General features: G+C 38.4%; 1 long non-coding RNA gene across 1 annotated transcript in view; it reads right to left on the reverse strand.

The window, feature by feature from the left end:
* Nucleotides 1-543: 543 nt before the first annotated feature.
* Nucleotides 544-19,430, reverse strand: part of LOC128651681 (uncharacterized) — a 42,314-nt gene continuing 23,427 nt past the window's right edge. Inside the window, exons 2-3 of the long non-coding RNA XR_008401160.1 lie at nucleotides 1,411-1,557; nucleotides 544-665 (exon numbers count right to left, since the gene is read on the reverse strand). This is a non-coding gene — a long non-coding RNA (uncharacterized LOC128651681). The remainder of the gene's footprint in view (nucleotides 666-1,410; nucleotides 1,558-19,430) is intronic.

The raw sequence follows: 19,430 nt of genomic DNA on the forward strand, positions 1-19,430 counted from the left end.
GCTTTGGTTCTCCTACAGATAAAAACACATTCACATTATTTTTTTCTACCATTACAGTCTTGTTAATAAGATTATCCTTAAAGGGATATTAAACCCAACATGTTTATTTCTTGATACAGATAGATCATACACTTTTAAACAACTTTCCAATTTACTTCTGTTAACAATTTGCTTCATTCTCTTCATATCATTTGTTAAAGAAGCAGCAATACACTACTGGGAGCTAGCTGAACTCATCAGGTAAGCCAATGAAAAGAGTTATATTTGTGCAGCTGACAATACCAAGAGAACATAGCAAATTAAATAATATAAATAAATTTAAAAGTTGTTTAAAATTGTATGCTGTATCTGAATCATAAGATAAAGTTTTTGGGTTTCATGTCTCTTTAAGCATATGAGGTTGAGCTATAGCAAGTATATGAATTCCCTAGTCTTCAGAAAACTAGTGTATATAGTATACAAAGGAAGGCATAATAACTTACATCATTCAGGAAGGCCCTACACTGGAGAAGGACATCTACAAAGTTATTTCCAAGTCCTTTGATTTTAACCAGCTTTACAAACTTTGAGAGCGATGTTAATGCCTCATCAACTATGTTCTCTTCTAGGGGATCATAAAGTCCATTGATCAGGCTTTCCAAGATGATGTTTTTGTACTTTTTCACCTATGTAGAAAGGAGACACTTTTGTGTTTCATTACATGTTACCCTTGTTTCTCATAAATACATTTGAACCTGCAACATCTTATATGGTAGAAAAAAAAATGGGAACCATGTTCTCATACAGACTTTATTAATTTGTAATTAATTGGAGCTAAATAAGATATGGGGGGGGGGGGGGGGAACGTGTGCACGGTGCTGCAGAAAAAAAGGAGAAAATGACTCCCACATCTATGTTAGATGTAATCAAATGTTAGTATTAAAAGTCCAAATAAGAAATCAGATATATTTGTATATATTTACTTATTTGTATTGCCATGTCCGACTCAGAGCAGAATTATAAACATGTGTTTTACCTGTATTATTGTAAAACATCCTATATAATAAAACGCCAGGTAAGTTTGTCCGAAGCTCTCATGCACAGTAGTGACTGCGCAAGGACAAGCATACCTGGCTGTTGACACCATAACGGAGGATCAGCGAGTGAGGATCAGACAGCAGAGAGGGTGGGCGGGAGTGGGTGTGGTGTGGGGCGTAATCAAATGGGAAGGGGTGTGATGGGGCATGTCCAGGTGGGAGTGGCAGGGGAGTGGCCAGGTGGGAGCGGCGGGGGCATGGCCGGGCAGGAGCACAGGCGAGTGGGACCGCTGCACTGCAGAAAATGGCCCATGTACACAGGCTTTAGGACTAGTTAGACAAAAAGCCCTAAGATACTTGTAGTATGTAATAATTGATATAGGCGATGGCTTACATATTTTGGAGCACCTTGTGTAGCATTCCCCAAGGCTATTATTGACAAACAATGCTGAACAGAGCTCCGGGTGTTACTCACTGCTGCCAGAGCACGAACTACACATTTCTTCATCTTTTTACTTAACAAGTTGTTATCAGACAGCATCTAAAAACAGAAAAAGCTAAGAGATTATTTCTGTATCTGCATATTTAATAATAAAAACCAAGACGTGTGAATATCTTCGTTATAACAGTAAAATCAATATTCACTCTACCATTGGAATGTTTTACTGCAATTAATATCCTATTTTTTTTTTTAATTATTAACATGTACATGAAATACAACATACAACTAAAAAAACACATATTTCAAATTTAAGAACTTACTTTTAGATATAAATTTTGATATTTTTTTATATATCAAATCAGTATTACATTTGTTATTACAGTATTATACTGGGAATGCTGAAATATACAATATTTTACAAAATAATGTCAGAGGTTCAGAAATTATTGAGAAAGAAGTATTCACTATTCAGCAAATATTTAGGACCAGATTACAAGTGGAGTGCAAAATATCACTTTGGCTCCACTTTGTAATAGCAGCACACTCTAATGTGCGCTGGTATTATAAGTTGAAAGCAATGTGAACGTGAGCTCTTGTTCACATTGCTGGGAAGCATTGCGCTCACAAGAGCGTGCTTCCATAGGCTCTAATGGGAACCTCGTACTGATGCTATCATAGACGGCATCGAACCTAAGCGCAGCGAATGGGGTAAGACGAGCAATATGGCAGCAATATTAAATATATATGTATATGCTTATATAGATATATGAGAGAAAAAAAGGGAGAAACAACGATGACACTACATATGTTGTTGCCTAAACTAGTATACATATAAGTCCAATATTACTATTGGTAGTGGTAGGACTATATCAAGGTAATATGTGAGGTGGGTGCTGTACACAAGGGGAAACTGTTTACACAAGGAACCAGTGGACTACTGGGAAGTGTGTACATATATAGCACTCAACAACATTCGACAAAAAATGTATATATCATCAATGGAGAAATACAATAAAACATCCGGAGTGAGGAGGTTAAAACGTAACTTTTATTAATTGTACATAATAAAAAAGAGAATAATAATATAAAAACATAGGGCATGGACGCCTATACTTCTGAATTGAATTTTTACTGTAACCAGGTGTGGTGTAAATAAAGGTCACTGGTGATACATGTGCATAAAAGATAGCACTGACACATTCACTGAAATAAATGGCCTGTCTGCGAGTACCAAATCACAGGGTAACTGGGACAAGGAAACCATACCTACTAATGGGTATGATACTATCTACTCCTGTTCCATTGGAAGAGGTTAATACCAATGATTATAAAATGTAATATTAGCCTGGATAGGCTGTATTATTATTACAATGGGTATATATATGTGTGGAGGAACTTCCTTATGGTATAGTAAGTGTGCCCGATTTATTTTGGTTCAAAAGAAGTTTTTCCGTTTTAGAATTGCCTAGATATATTGGGGTACACAGAGTAATAAATTACCCCAAGGTGTAATAATTGTAGTGGCCCATGGGTATAATACTGCAGTGAAAACGCTCAACAATACAGGCAGGGAGGACAGAGTATAGCCGCTGGCTATGAGATATTATGTTAGTGTAGTGAAATAAAACTACTGCATAACAAATTTTAGCACCATAATTAACTCCAGAAAGTTGCAAATATGGTGGCAGGCTAAAATACTAGGATCAATTAGGTATGGCACATAAAACTGATTCCTGAGCCTAAACAGTGAAGACTGTCATCAACACAGGACACAGTGTAATCGTATAAATCTAATGACAATAATTTTATTGTTCTCCCTTAATATGAAAGTGTTGATGTGGTCCTATGCCTTACCCTGGTTTGTATTGAATAATAAAGAGCAATCAGGTGTAAAACACACCGTAAACTATGTGCACCTTAAATACTGGTACATAACGTTAGGGAACTGTTACGGCTGAGAATCCGGCTAGAGATTATTTGGTGACTAGACAATTCAGTACTGAGAACTATGACCCAGGAAGGCAGGCAGTCCAAGCTACTAGATATCCATTAGCATACTTCGATATTTAACTGAATTAAAATAACATTGGATATGTACGTCAAAGGTTTACTGGCTAAGATGTATCTTATTTTAACTCAAAGAGTAGTGACAATATTTATCATTTAAACAAATAATTTCCCCTTTTTTTATTAAATAAGGCTATTACTACTGCAACACCATTTGTCAGCCAAATGCAAATTAACATTAACAGTAAATAGCTAGCAAATGTGGAAGATATAGGAGAAATGTCGATGCAAGTTAAAAAACAAGGTAGAGTGTGGAGAGAGACTACTATGTCCCTACTCCCCCTAACATGTTTCGCATAACTGCTTTTTCAAAGGTGGGACACCCGCCTCAGATCCGGACTAATATAGACAAATGGCTGAGTGACGTCATGGATAGAAAGCAATTCAATAGGTGGAGGTACATACTAACTGCTGATAGGTCAGTAAGGGGGGCGTGATAGTCCTGATGCGTGCACCGTATACACAAGCATATGGAGGTTGCTAGGTAACCAAGATCGTGTACCTCATCGCTTAGATCATCATATGATTAAACAAACAGATTTAATTCAGAGGATATAAAAAAGACAAACGTAATACAAGTAACAAATAATGATGTAAATATGTATTAACGGACTTGAGTTAGTGCTGTAATGATCTTAGATTATACACATATTCAATACATTACTTTAACCATACACAAAAAAAATATATATATATGTTAAGTATGTTTGAAATGGATAATGTTACAGATAGGGTTGCCACCTTTTGCCCAGAAAATTCCTGGACACTTTTTAAGTGGGCGTGGAGGGGGTGTGGTTTGGGGCTTCGCTTCTCGCGGCATCAAATTTATTATGAAATCAATTTATATATTATATGTAATTAAGGTTGCTATCAATTATTATATTAAGGTTGCTATCAATGCAGCTATCAAGATAAACTTGGGAAGCTGTGAGACAAATCTCTGCAATCCCCCATCACATCACAGACTGACATTGTAAATATATATCTATAAGGAGAAAGCACTGGTATATGCAAATACTAACGCACCTCACTGATAAATATTCCACCCACCCAGAAACCACCCTCAGCTAAGAAGTTCAGAACTGCTGTTATTATTTATTTTGAAAGAGAGCTTCCTGCAGCGTCATTATATACTAAACTAATTCCGCCTTATGCCACAGGCTGGCTGTGATGTCTATATACGGAGGGCACATGCCTTCCTTTTTGTCTCGCACAGCTCTTATGGAGACGGTCTCCTTAGTAATTAGTAAAGCCTGGTGCCTACCTAGTTTTCGTGTTTGCGCACCCTTCTGCTCCTCCCTTCACTGCTTCTGACTAGGCGAATGCTGCAGGATATGACGACTCCCCTCAAAGGCTCCGACCCTCTTCCCCCCTCCCACTGTGTCACACAGTCACTCACGTCATCATCATACTCCGTCTCTCCTGCAGACTACCCATTTTTTTTTAGTAACCCCAAACTAAGCACTCCTCTGCTCTGGCCATCTTATATTTTGTAAAGTCTGTGCTCACTGCGTCAGGGGAGCGCTAAGCCCGGGGCATTTGAGGCTAGTTACGGACACGGGACACAGAGCCTCAGACCGGGACTGTCCCGGTGAAATCGGGGCGGGTGGAAAACCTAGTTACAGATTGAATGTGGTAAAATATAAACCACTCCAGACAGTGACTCACAAGAAAAATTCAAATTGAAAATGGTAAATAATATCTCCTGAGTGTTACAGTGTCAAAGATAAACCTGTTATGTAGAACAGGTGTCGTCATAAGCCCAAATAGTAGGGGATGTGTGATAATGGTGAGCCCTCCTGATAAGGGCAAGTATTTTATGGGTAACTGAGGTGTAGTGACAGTGACCAGGATGTGAGAAAAATGGTTGAAATGAAAGGATTACTAAAATCTCAAACAATAGAATGCAATGAACTGGGGTGGTGGGGGGGTGGTAAGTGGTGAAATAGTAGAATATGTGATCACCAGTAATGGCAACTCTGTTATGGATATGAGAGACAGGTGTAATATAGCCAACCTAGGAAATGCGAGTGTAAGTGGTCAAAAAAGTGATTGGTTAGACATAAAGTGACAAGCCTGTATGGGCCAAAAAAACACAATACAGTGTGTGAACATCTTATAAAAACCGTGTCAAAGAGGAGAAGGACAAACAGGGACCTGGTAGTGGGAAGGAGGCAATAAAACAATTGTGTAATTGTATGATGTAGTTTATGTATCAATCTCTATATGATGATTACCACTAAATAGTTTATATTACATTCACATTATAGGAAACAATAAAAAATATTCTGCTTGATTACCACTAAATAGTTTATATTACATTCCCATTATAGGAAACAATAATAAATATTCTGCTTGTTTAGTCCTTTGGGGTGAATGCAATCTAAGAGATAAATCCATCTACATTCTGCCCTCAAGAAGGCTGATTCAAGTTTACCTCCTCTTATACCTAGTGAAACTTTCTCAATCCCTTGACATTTAATATCTTGAGTATTGGAATTGTGGGACAGTAGGAAGTGTGATGCAATGTAAGGGTCTTGCCCTCTTCTTGATCTTTGCTTGCATTTTTTATATTTCTGACATGTTCTTGAAATCTGATATTTAGTTTTCGACTTGTCATGCCAACATAGATCTTGGAGCATGTACAAAACAATGCATATATAATGCAATTGGTAGTGCAACTGATATAATTTTTCATTTTGTGGGTATGTCCGAATCGATCATGGATGCTATCTGTCTTTCTGATATAGTTACAGCTTGAACAAGACCCACATGGGAAAGACCCAGGTACAATAGAGGTCCTAGTTTTGCCCACTTGAAAGTGGCTGCTGTAAACCATATTTTTAATACTTTGAGTTCTTCTATATCCCCCTTTAACAGAATCACCAACAATAGGTTTTAAATCTGGATCCAATAGTAGTATGTTCCAGTGTTTGTTCATGATGTCAGTGATCAAATGAGTCAGTGGGTTATATGCGAGTATCAGTCTGGTCTGATCCTCTTTCTCTTTCTTTTTCTTCTTTTTGAGCAGGTTAATTCTGATGGTATTTAGGGCTCTTGATCTGGCTTTTTTGATCCCTCTTTTGCTGTATCCTCTATTCAATAGTCTCTTCTCTAGATCTTTCACCTGCCCCTTGAATAAAGATAGATCACTACAATTTCTCCTTACCCTAAGAAATTCTCCCACAGGTAGGGATTTGGTAGTGCCAGGGGCATGGGCGCTGGTTTTGTGCAGTAGGCTATTAGTAGCTGTGGGTTTCCTAAAGAGGTCAGTATGGATTTTGCCCTCTGTATCTTTGAAAATTGTCAGATCCAAGAACTCTATTTTTGATTGACTCATGGTGTATGTTAATTTAATATTCAGCGTATTATCATTTAACTTGCCCAAAAAAGTCTCCAATTCCTCCTGGGTACCCTCCCATAGAAACATAATATCATCTATGTAGCGGATTCAAAGTGGTATTAGATTGGTATCATCTGTGTATCTGAAAATACACATTGTCTCTCCTACCACCCAAGAAAGAGGTTGGCGTATGTGGGTGCACATGCTGTGCCCATCGCCGTGCCTTGTATCTGTAGATAGAATAAGTTGGCAAAGGTAAAGAAATTGTACTTAAGTACAAATTCTAATAGTTGAGAATAAAATGATCATGCGTATCTTCTTCTTTTGAACCTTCTTCTAAAAAGAATTGTACTGCCTGGAGTCCTTTGTTATGGGCTATGGATGTATAAAGCGCCTCCACATTTGCAGTCACCAACCACATTTCTTTCTTAACAGTGATGTTGTCAAGTCTTTCAAGTACCTCCATAGTATCTTTTACGAAAGACGGGAGTGCTATTACAAACTCCCTCAACCTATGGTCAACATACTGACTGGCACGTTCGGATAAGCACTCGTTGCCGGACACAATTGGTCTACCTGGAGGGATGTCAATGTTCTTATGTACTTTAGGGATAAGATACAATGTCAGTGCTATCTTTTATGCACATGTATCACCAGTGACCTTTATTTACACCACACCTGGTTACAGTAAAAGTTCGATTCAGAAGTATAGGCGTCCATGCCCTTGTGTTTTTGTATTATTATTCTCTTTTTTATTATGTACAATTAATAAAAGTTAAGTTTTAACCTCCTCACTCCGGATGTTTTCAATATTGTATTTCTCTATTGATGATATTATATCCATTTTTTGTCGAATGTTGTTGAGTGCTATATATGTACACACTTCCCAGTAGCCCACTGGTTCCTTGTGTTATATCGATATATATTTATGTATTAATATGTGAGCATACGCATATTATCACGTATGTATATAAGCCTATACATAAATATATTTACTGGGAACACAAAGTTCCCATAGACTGAAATGTAAAGGCATTTTTCAATGCCGTTTTTTTTTCTAACACCCCCCAACTTTACCCCCCAACTTTACCCCCAAAATACTGCCTAGTGTAGTTATTTTATTTAAAAATAAAAATTCTACAATGTGTTTTTTTTTTTTAATACGATACACTACACTGTATTTTGGGGGCATTTGGTGGACATTTATAAAATTAACCAGAGATCTGATCTCTCGAGCTCGCAGTGGCAATAACCAGCCACTTGTAATGGCTGGTTATTTATTGCGCACCCACAAATGGGCACATTTTCCCGTTTGCGGTGCACAATAAATTAGAGCTTAACTTGTAATCTAGCCCTTACAGTTTTAATGCATTTGTAGAAATATTAAACTCCACCCACCCCCAGCATTTTATTCCGTGGGAAAATCATTTTCTTATGCTTTCTAACATTTATATTAATCATAGTTGCCAAGATTTGAAAACATTTCCAAGAACACTTTGCTGCAGATCCAGGACAATTTATGGCTTGCATAGCTCCACCCACTCACACCCCAAAACAAGCACATGAAATACTAGTAGTAACAGTACTACAGCCATACTGATTGCTTAAAGTGATTGCAGAGTCAAAATTAATCTTAAATGATTCAGATAGCCTTTGATGAAAAAAATATGTAGATATCCTCAGCATAAGCAATGCACTACTGGGAGAAAGCTGGTGATTGGGGGCTACACACATTTGTATTTTGTCATTGGCTCATAAGATGTGGTCAGCTAACTCCCAGTAGTGCATTGCTATACTGGAGATGACTTTGCGCATGTGTTTAATCCCTTTTTTCGTGGTTTAAACACATAGTTATATGCAAGCAACAGTGCAATAATAAATGTGCTAACATATTAGAGCATTTTATTTTTGTACTTTTACAGCCCTTTACTGCAGGTTAAATCATTAAGCTCCTCACCTCCCTCACTCTCAAGCAAATAACTGGCATAGGAAGAATAACTTAACAGCAAGTACCTGTCAGGGTTTTTTCCCTGTTTTGTTTGCCATGTGCTGCTGGCAGCCATTTTACTCACCTCTCCATTTTGAAACCCTCCAGGTCCAGGTGATAAACTCTCCACATTTTCCGGTTGTTATGGGTTATCCCTGGCTCCAAAAGCACAATCCCAGTCTCGACTGGCGCAGGTCTGAAATTTTGTCATTGTCCCCACAATGTATTTCCACTTGTCTTCGGAAACCAGTTAAAGTCTTGTGCACTTCTTTGGTATCTCAATTGCCAGAGGAGTACGAGAGTTCCTAGACGTTTTTGACAAAGTGCGTGCTGGTACGTTGCCTCCTCACCGGTCTTACGATTGTGCTATAGACCTGCAACCCAAAGACCATGCATTATAAGGGTCTTAATCGTCTTACCATTAAGAATGCTTACCCTATTCCGCTCATTACGGAACTCTTTGACCGCCTCAAGGGAGCTACGGTCTTTACTAAACTTGATTTGAGAGGAGCGTACAATCTCGTTAGGATTAAGGAGGGCTACGAATGGAAAATAGCATTTAACACCAGGAGCGGGAATCATGAGTATCTTGTAATGCTCTTTGGCCTATGTAATGCTCCTGCTGTTTTCCAGTAATTTATTAATGATGTCCTACGAGATAAGTTGCAACAGTCTGTTGTGGTGTACTTAGACAACATCCTGATACACTCACCCACACTTGAGGCTCATCGTTCTGATGTTACACGGGTTCTTCAGAGACGTGAAAACGCCCTGTTTTGTAAACTCGAGAAATGTGAGTTCCATCAGACTCAAGTAACCTTCCTAGGTTATGTTATCTCCGTTGCAGGGTTCTCCATGGATCCTGACAAGTTATCTGCAGTTCTGCAGTGGCCTCGCCCAGTTGGTCTTCGGTCTATTCAACGTTTTTTGGGGTTCGCCAATTACTATAGAAAGTTTATTAAAAACTTTTCTTCCGTGATCAAACCTATCACAGACATGACCCGTAAAGAGAATGATCCACTCCATTGGTCTCCTACTGCCATTAAGGCCTTTGATAGTCTTAAGACTGCCTTTGCTGCCACTCCAGTTCTGGCTCATCCTAACACTGTCCTGCCTTTCGTTCTTGAGGTCAATGCGTCTGAGACTGGAGTAGGTGCCCTCTTGTCTCAACGTCCTACGCCTGACGGTTCCTTGCATCCGTGTGGTTTCTTCTCTAAGAAATTGTCTCCAGCGGAGTGCAATTATGAAATTGGCAACAGGGAATTACTGGCCATAATTTTGGCACTCAAGGAATGGAGGCATCTTCTCAAGGGTACTAGCGTGCCAGTGCTCATTCTTACTGACCACAAGAATTTAACTTATCTATCTGAAGCAAAACATTTGTTGACCCGACAAGCCAGATGGGCGCTATTTTTGTCTTGGTTTAATTATGTGGTCTCCTACCTGCCTGGTAGTAAGAATGTTAGGGCTGATGCCCTTTCTCAACAATTTTCACCTCTGTCCAAGGAGTCTGTACCTACTCCTGTTATATCTCCTGGCCATATTTTGGCTACCATACGTACTAATTTGACTTCTCCCTTGGGGGAGAAGATCCTGGCTACACAAACCAATGCACCTCCTGAGAAACCTAGTGGTAAGTGTTTTGTTCCTGAGAATCTTCGAACTAAACTTTTGCACACTTACCACTATCCTAAAGCCGCAGGTCACCCAGGCAAGAACCAAATGATGTGGTCTGTCACTCGACAATTCAATGGGGTTGCGGAACGGTCTAATCAAGCTCTGGAACAGTTCCTCCGTTGCTATATCTCAGATCACCACAATAATTGGTCTGAACTGTTACCTTGAGCAGAGTTTGCTCGTAATAGTGCTATTAATGCTTCCTCCAAGTTATCCCCATTCATGGCGAATTATGGGTTTCAACCATCCTTGTTGCCCGATTCATTCATGTCTTAGGGTATTCCGGCTTTGGAGGAGCATCTCCGGCAACTCCGTTCCACGTGGGTGCAGATTCAGAATTGCCCTCATCGTTTTATGCAGCGCCAAAAGTTCCAGGCTGATCGTAGGCGTCTGCCTACACCTTCCTACCAGGTTGGTGAGAGAGTTTGACTGTCCTCCTGCAACTTGAACCTTCGTGTGCCTTCCAATAAATTGGCTCCCCGTTATGTTGGTCCTTTTCGTATACTCCGACGGGTCAATCCTGTGGCCTACGCTCTTGACCTTCCTCCTGCAATGCGCATCTCCAATGTTTTTCATGTTTCCCTCTTGAAACCATTGGTTTGTAATTGGTTTACCACTGTGTTGCCTTGTCCCTGTCCTATCTTTGTTGACAACCATGAGGAGTATGAGGTCAGCAGCATTATTGACTCTCGTATGTCCAGGGGCCGTGTACAGTATTTGGTTCACTGGAGGGGCTACGGTCCAGAGGAGCATTCTTGGGTTCCCTCCTCTGATGTTCATGCTCCCGCCCTCCTCCGTGCCTTCCATGCCCGTTTCCCCAATAAGCCTTTTGTTCTCCCGTGGGGGAGGGGTCGTTGAGGGGAGGGTACTGTCAGGGTTTTTTCTCTGTTTTGTTTGCCATGTGCTGCTGGCAGCCATTTTACTCACCTCTCTTGCTGACTATGGTGCATTGTGGGGGATGCTGCTCATTTCCTGCACTTCCTTTTATGGCCAGACTGGTGTGCATCATCCGTGTGAGACAGGATGCCGTCTCAGAATTGTGATGTCATCACTTATTATTTAAAGGGCATCTGTTGAGTATGCTTTGCCTTTGTGTTGTCTCAGACCTGTTTGTGAGAGTTCCTGTGTATTACCTGCCTGCCTGACGTCCTTCCTGGTTCCTGATCCCTGGCTTGTTCCTGACTCTGCTGTTTTCCTTGTTCCTGATTCTGGCTTGTCTGAATATTCGCTTTGGCTCCTGACTTGGCTCATCTGACTACCAGCTCTGGTTTTGACTCCTGGCTTGTTATTTGACTTGTGGACTTTTTATTATTTTTTTGCTATTAATAAAGGTGTGATTATTTTTGCACTTCTCGTCTCAGTCTGATTCCTGGCACCCTGACAGTAGCAAAATAACCACGCAAGGGTTAAATTATTAACCCTTCAGCAAATTTATAGCAGAACACCACAAAGAACACTCAATAACAAATTTGTTACACAGGCTGAAATTAGTTAGATATAACCACAGTATGTTTAACCTGCTAACTGCTGTATTGGGGCTGATGGAATGGAGAATAATATATGTAGCTATACTGAGGATTTGTTTATTTTTTATGTTTCACTTCTGCTAAAACACTATTGAAAGTTTAAAAAGTAGGTGACATTTAATGAGGTAAAGATTTGTTTTTGATCTTTGCTGATGCTGTGATTGTGGGCAGTAGGTTAATAGATCCTTGAATGCCCTTGTAAATCTGTATTTTTTTGTTTGTTTGTTCTCTGAATTCCAGTCCCAGTACATAAAGACCTGATGCCTTAAACCCCTGCTAAGCAAAGCCTCAGTGTATAAATGGGGGAAATTACATGTTACAAATTGTGCAGATGCCTTATTTCATCACACATTGCATTCTACACACCCTAGTGTACAGTTTATCCCATCTCATAGGTTTCCCTTACATGACACCTGACTACACACTGAGAAATTTCAACAAAACTGAAGATCACAGATAAGGTTTCAGGAAAAAAAACTTACATAAAGTAGCAACATCAAAAGCCACAGTGACCTCTGTGGTGGGAGTACTGTACTACACACAATATTATATAACTGTATAAAGGCTTAATGGGACATTCCAGACAAAATTTAAAGGGACAGTCTAGTCAAAATTAAACTTTCATGATTCAGATATGGCATGCAATTATTTTTTTTTAAATAATTTTTTATTGAGGTTTTTTTATAATGACAGCATAAAAATATGACATATACATATTACAGAACATAACAGTGATTGTCTCAACAACAATATGACAGAAAAAGGAAACATAATAAATGTCAAGATATATTTGAAAACCTCCTTTTATGCTTTTTATATCATAATGGGAGTAGCTATTATTCCAGACCATTGTCTTGAAGTTCAAATAATTTCAGCAGAAGAAAACAGAAGCAAGCTATGTAAAATAATATTTGACCCACAGTTTCTCCTACCTGTAAAAAAGCAAGTATTATCTTCTTTCAAGTCTAAAACTGAAAACAAAATCTTATTCCCTTAAGTCGCCCTGCGTTGGTATTTTCTATTTTTAATCGAAAAAAAAAAAAAGTAAAAATAAAATAATCAACCAAAATCTTAAAAAAGAAGAAGAGAAAAAAAAAAAAAAAGGGATAAAATCCCCTTCCCTGCTGCTCCCTCTACCAAATACCTAACAGGATCATTTCTGAATTTTGGAAAGGAAAGATTATATAATCTCTATCATTTTCGGGTAGTGATTTAATATATATTGCCCATTTATTAAAAAATGTCCTAATGTCCTCTTCGTTGTTAATGTCTGTGTCTTTTTGTTCTAATAAGCATTGTTTCTTGAGGCAGTTTTGAATTTCCTGCACACTTGGTACCGAGCGCATTTTCCATTTTTTGCATATTAAATATCTAGTGGCTAAAATAGAGATAGATATCAATTTATCATTAGGATGATGTTTAATTAAATTGTCAATACATAGTATGATCTGAAATAAAGTAAAAGATATAGGTGGAATCTTCAATACCTTATTCAGCCAATATTCAAGTTTGTGCCAGGTATTTCTCACTTTTGGGCAAGACCAGAACATATGCACTATATTAGCAGCTGGGAGAGAACATTTCGGGCATTTGTCAAAACCCAGGTTGTGCACCTTAAAGCCCATCTCCGGAGTGAAGTATGCCCTGTGGAGCAGTTTAATATGTGCTTCGCGCCATGTGGCAGACAAGGTTACTTGAGCCACTTTTCCTATAGAATGTTGCAGGATTTTTGAGTCGACCCTATTCTGTGGTAGAAATAGAGTCCATGTTTCAGCAATCCTTGACAGGTTACAGTTGCCCCTACTGCCAACCAATAATTGATAGGCCACAGAGATAGACATGTAATCAGCCTTCATAAGTGTAAGCCAGTTTTCCACCTTGCCTAGTTTCCAACCCCAGCCCTCTTCTCTGACTATTTCAGCCAGGAAATGCCTTACCTGTAAGTAGGCAAAGAAGTCTTTATTAGGCAGAGTAAATTCTCTTTTCAGTGCTTCAAATGTTTTAATAATTTTCCTATCAGCATCTATCAGCAAGATCATTCTATTTAGCCCTTTCGTATGCCATCTATTAAAAACCTCAGAATGTAATCCAGGTTGGAATTGTGGATTCCCTATCAGGGGAAGGTAGTGCGAAGCCTTAAAGTTAATTGAAAGAATTTTTTGCAATTTTCCACCATGCCCTGATAGGATTATAGATAACTTTTAATTTTTTAATTTCTAGGGGCAGCTTCTTAGGGGGTGAATGTATAAGGGATAAAGGATGGTATGGATCACATATATTAGCTTCCAGTTGGTTATTTAGAATGTAATCTTTAGACAGAATCCAACCCGCCACTATTCGCGCTAAAAAACTAAGATTGTATGCTCTAATGTCTGGGAGTGCTAAGCCCCCATAATCACGTGGAAGGGTAAGTTTATTAAGAGATATTCGTGCTCTTTTCCCTTGCCAGAGAAATTGTCTGATTAGGCCATTGATCATGCATATATCTCTTTCAAAAAGGATTACTGGAATATTCTGCAGTATATATAGTAATTTCGGGAGGAGGATCATTTTGACCAATGCTATCCTTCCTGAGATTGAAAGTGGCAGACTTTGCCAAGTTCTAAGTTTTTCCTTAAATTGGTTAATAATTGGGGGAATGTTAAGCTCATATACCAAATCTGAGTTCGCAGGAATAATTATTCCTAGGTATTTAAATGATTCTTTTACTCTTTTAAATGGATTCTCCAAACATGAATCCTTACTCCTGCGGATCCAGAGGATTTCTGATTTAGATGCATTTATTTTATACCCTGAGAAGGTACCGAATTGGTCAATTATCTGCATCAGTTTTGGAATATTAACCTTGGTATTTGATAAATACAACAAGACATCATCTGCATACAAACCTATTTTCATCTCATGATTTAGGATCTTTATTCCCTCTAAACTTTGCCTTATCATAATAACCAAGGGTTCAATGGCAATGTTAAACAAAAGCGGGGAGAGAGGGCAGCCCTGGCGCGTTCCTCTTTCAAGAGTTATTGATGGAGATATCATACCGTTAGTTATCAAGCTTGTAGCTGATCTTTTGTAAAGACTCTCTACGAATTGGGGGAATTTTCCCTTAATTCCAAATTTCAACAAAGATGTGTTAAGATGTTTAAATGTAACAGAGTCAAATGCTTTTTCTGCGTCAATGGACAGAATAGCTGTATCTGATGCCCCAGGGTCTTCCTCTCTCCCCGCCAAGATCTTTTCGTAGTATTCCAAAGTAACCAATACCTCCCTAATTTTGGCCGAGGAGTTTCGTCCATTCATAAAGCCGGCTTGATCCGGATGAATCACTTTGGGCAGAATTAACTGTAGTCTAGATGCTAAGATAGACATTAAGATCTTGTAGTCTGAATTAAGTAGGGCTATTGTTCTATATGATTCTTTAAGCCTAGGATCTTTTCCTGCTTTAAGGATTAAGGTTGTGTGGGAGAAGGAAAATGAGGCTGAGACTGGTTTGCCTTTAATATAATATTCGTTATATAAGTTTGTTAAATATGGGGCACTTTCTTCAACTAGTATTTTGTAGAATTCGTTAGGTAGTCCATCCGGACCAGCCGCCTTATTAATCGGTGATTTAGAGATTGCCAACTTTACTTCTTGGACCGATATAGGAGCATTAAGGCCGATGATGCATTCATCAGTTAATGATGGGCTAACAATCTTATTCCAAAACTCTGCAGATTTATCTTGGTCATAACCCTTATCAGAATATACATTTTGATAATATTTCACTAATATAGTTGCAATCCTATCAGGATCTAAAATTCGCTTTCCCTTATCTAAGAGTTCTTCAATATACGGATATTTTTTTTCATTATTAACCAATCTAGACAACATCTTTCCAGATTTGTTCCCAAATCTGTAGAATTTAGCCTGAGTTTTTAGTTCTTTCTGCACTTGTTGAGTTAAGATAAATGTGTCCCTAGTTTCTTTGGCTCGCACATACTTAGCCCAGTTTGAGGCATTTTTATGCAGTAAGAATTTATTATACGAGTTAGATAGTGCCTTATTTATTTCTTTTTCTCTTGTCTTTAATTTTTTAGTTAGAGCGATATTATAGGTTAATATTTCTCCTCTGAGAACCGCCTTGGCGGTATCCCAGAGTAGTTCTGGGCGTTCAATATATTCATGGTTGAACTGTATAAATTCCTCAAATTTTGACCTGAGATGAGTTTTAAATTTCATATCCGTTACTAAGTAATGTGGAAAAAGAAAACGCAAAGATTTAATTTGCGGCCGTTTCATCTGAATATGCAAAGAAATGGGGGCATGATCTGATATTGTCATGGGAAGGATTCTTGCTTGCACGGTTGTAGGCCCTATACGCTCATCTATAAGGAATAAGTCTATTCGTGAGAGGGTTTTATGTGCTTTTGAAAGACAAGTAAATTCCTGTACATTAGGGTTTTGAATACGCCATATATCCCGTAGTGCTAAATTTTGTTTTATTTTCTGGATCATTTTAAATTCTAAATTATCCTTTTTCTGTTTTTTCTGTTTCGTGGTTTCTCGAAGCCTGTCTAATGGACATTGCGGCGCCATATTAAAATCCCCACCAATAATGAGGTGTCCCAAACTATACAGTAATAATTTAGATTGTATTTTATTCCAAAATTCTATGTCAAGAGTATTAGGGCCATATATATTACATAGTGTAAAGGTATCATGGGCGAGTTTTATTTTTAACAGAACGAATCTTCCCTCCGGATCGGGCTCGCAGTGCACAACCTCAATCTGGGCTTTTTTCCCTATTAAGATAGCTACTCCCCTTTTTTTACCAATACTTGGTGAAAAGAACACTTCTTTAACCCATGAGGTTTTGAGTTTAGAGGATTCCTCTGAGTTAAGGTGTGTTTCTTGGATTAACCCTATGTCCGTCTGGGACTTCATTAATTGTGTCAGTATAGCTTTTCGCTTAATAGGGGTAGAAATCCCTACCACGTTCCATGATACAATCCTAAGTTTTTCTATTTTCTTGTAGTTTTAAACCTACTCTGCGGTGAAGCAGCAAGGAGGGAGAAGAAGAGAAAGGAGGAAAAAAAAAAAAAAAAAAGGGGGAAGAAGAAAAAAAAAAAAAAGAAGGGGGACCACAGTGAGACCCCCAAAAGGAGGAGGGGGGGGGAGCTCAGGCAATTTCCCTAAGTGCCCCATCTATCTCTAAATAAAGGAATTGTACCCATGATTAGGCCTACTCTGCCAGAGCTAACCCCTTTGGTACTGATAAGTCCAAAGTTGTAAAAAATTTCTCTGCTGCGGCAGCCTCCACAAAAAAATATGTAACATCCTTCACTGTTACTTTAAGTTTAGCAGGAAAAATGATGGTGGCATCCAGGCCATGTTTAATAAATTTAGTGCACATTGGTGCCAGATCTTTCCTTTTTAAGGCTGTCTCAGCCGAGAAATCCTGAAAAATTAAAATTTTAGCACCATCAATAATAAGTGGCTGAGTTTTACGGAATTGTTGTAAAAATTTAAGTTTGTCTTGATAGTTAAGTAGTTTGGCAATTATAGGTCTAGGTCTGATAGAATTATTATTAGATGTACGGGGTGGACCAAGCCTGTGTGCCCTCTCTACCAGGACTTGACGGTGTGTCGCCGGAAATTTGAGAGCTTTAGTGAGAGTGTCCGAGATAAAGAGGACCAAGTCCCCATACTGGCTTTCTTCTGGGAGACCTATTATTCTAATGTTGTTCCTTCTACTACGATTTTCTAGGTCTTCCAGCCTAGATAAGGTTTTTTGAATACTTGTACTCATGTTTTCGAATTTAGAGCCATATGAGGTAGTGAGGTCCTCCAAATCAGACACTCTCTGCTCAGCCTCCTGTAACCTTACTGAAAATTGTCTAATTTCTTGTGTTAAAGCCGTTATATCTTGTTTAATTTCTGCTTTTAAAGCATCAAACTTGGGGGAGAGGGCCTCTGAGATACTGACAACCAAAGTCTGAATGTTCAATGCTTCAGGTGTAGCTATGTTTATCATGGTAGATTGGGCATCGACAACTGGATCTTGAGTGCCCTTAGGCTTTCTGTCCCTATGTCTTACTGCCATAGTTGGGGAAGGTGTTTTGGCCGAGATGCCAAGAAACTTATCCATGTACCAGGTGTGGTAGAGTGGTGAGAAAAGGGTGAGTCAAGAGTAAAAGTAATAAAAAAATCTAGTATATAGCCGTGTGGAAAGAGCAAGAAAATTTAATTTTAATTTAAGGCCTCTAAGTGTTTGCTTTACACTTGGGCTTTATGAAGAAGAGTGTTTATTTTAGTGTACAGCTAAACTAAAGTAAGTGAGAATTACCAGGGTAATGTGCTTTAATAAGTGAGCATTAATCTAATTTAAATTCAAATTCCAAAAAAAAAAAAAAAAAAAAAAAAAAGGGGTGACCCAAAACTTTGGCAGAAGGTTTTTCAGGAGATTATACACCTAAGTAGAATGTCAATTTTTGTTTGCCAGCATGTGAAGATTTTCCTATACCAGTCACTAAGCTCATTAAGAGAAGTGGGACACCCAGCTAGCTGAGTTAGCAAAGGGGGTATCAAGCCTGACCCAAAGAAAATTTTAATATGGGCTGCTATCTCAGGCAGTATTTAAAGAGCAGCTCACCCCCTTAATTCAATTAATCCTGCAGATAAGATAACTTACAAGGGGGTGTTTGGAAGTTTTAGGGCGATTTTAGAAAAAATATATATCAGCTAATCTACACAGGTAACACACCTTATCCCATATTCCTAGTCTTATCATTTAGCCACTATGGAAATATAGAAAAAATACCAAACTAAATATAATTTCCTGTGGTTTAACCTAGGCAGTTCAAAACTTATTTCAGTTTTATCTAAACAACCAGTGTTCTTTCAGAGAGCATTTATATAAATCAGTAAGCTGTGAAAAATTTACTTTTAACCTTTTTGTATCTGCAATATAAGTAGCCTAGAAACCTATAACATAATCAGTCCTCTTAGAAATCTAGTATATAGCCATGTGGGGAGAGCAGGAAAAATTAATTTTGATTTAAGGCCTCTAAATGTTTGCTTTACGCTTGGACTTTATGAAAAAAAAGTGTTTATTTTAGTATACGACTAAACTCAGGTAAGTGAAAATTACCAGAGTAATGTGCTTTAATAAGTAAGCATCAATCTGATTTAAATTCAAATTAAAAAAAAAAGGATGACCCAGAGCTTTGGCAGAAGGTTTTTCAGAACGTTATGCACCTAGGTAGAATACCACTTTTTTATTTACCTGTGTGTAAGGATTTTCCTATACCAATCGCTGAACTCGTTAAAAAGGAATGAGATACCCCAATACCTGAACTAGCAAAAGGAGCATCAAGCCTGGACCAGAAAA

The sequence above is a fragment of the Bombina bombina genome, chromosome 3, assembly GCF_027579735.1.
Source record: "Bombina bombina isolate aBomBom1 chromosome 3, aBomBom1.pri, whole genome shotgun sequence".
Lineage (NCBI taxonomy): Eukaryota > Metazoa > Chordata > Amphibia > Anura > Bombinatoridae > Bombina > Bombina bombina.